This window comes from Penaeus monodon, chromosome 27, assembly GCF_015228065.2.
Source record: "Penaeus monodon isolate SGIC_2016 chromosome 27, NSTDA_Pmon_1, whole genome shotgun sequence".
In the NCBI taxonomy this organism is placed as follows: Eukaryota; Metazoa; Arthropoda; class Malacostraca; order Decapoda; family Penaeidae; genus Penaeus; species Penaeus monodon.
Genome location: NC_051412.1, coordinates 39,529,115 through 39,529,340, shown reverse-complemented (window position 1 = coordinate 39,529,340; position 226 = coordinate 39,529,115). Strand labels below are relative to the sequence as shown.

The 226-nt window shown below is 33.2% G+C and overlaps 1 protein-coding gene across 1 annotated transcript in view; it reads right to left on the bottom strand.

The window, feature by feature from the left end:
- LOC119590857 (acetyl-coenzyme A transporter 1-like) overlaps nt 1–226 on the bottom strand; it is a gene marked incomplete at its 5' end in the record, with an annotated part of 10,604 nt that overhangs the window by 1,974 nt on the left and 8,404 nt on the right.

Genomic DNA, 226 nt, shown 5'->3' with positions numbered 1-226 from the left:
TTCTGTTTGTCTCTCTGATGGTAAAATCAAACCTGAAATACCTCCTGCTGAAACTGTGTTACCACAGCAATGAAAAAAAAATATTTTTCAGTAAACATGGATGAAAACTGTCAATATTACATATTCATTCTCTCTTACTTTCCATTCTTGTTACACAGAGATCTAAAGACATTAAAATTCTCACCCATTTACCTGTACTTCCCAATTTGTTGCCTAACAGTGTAAC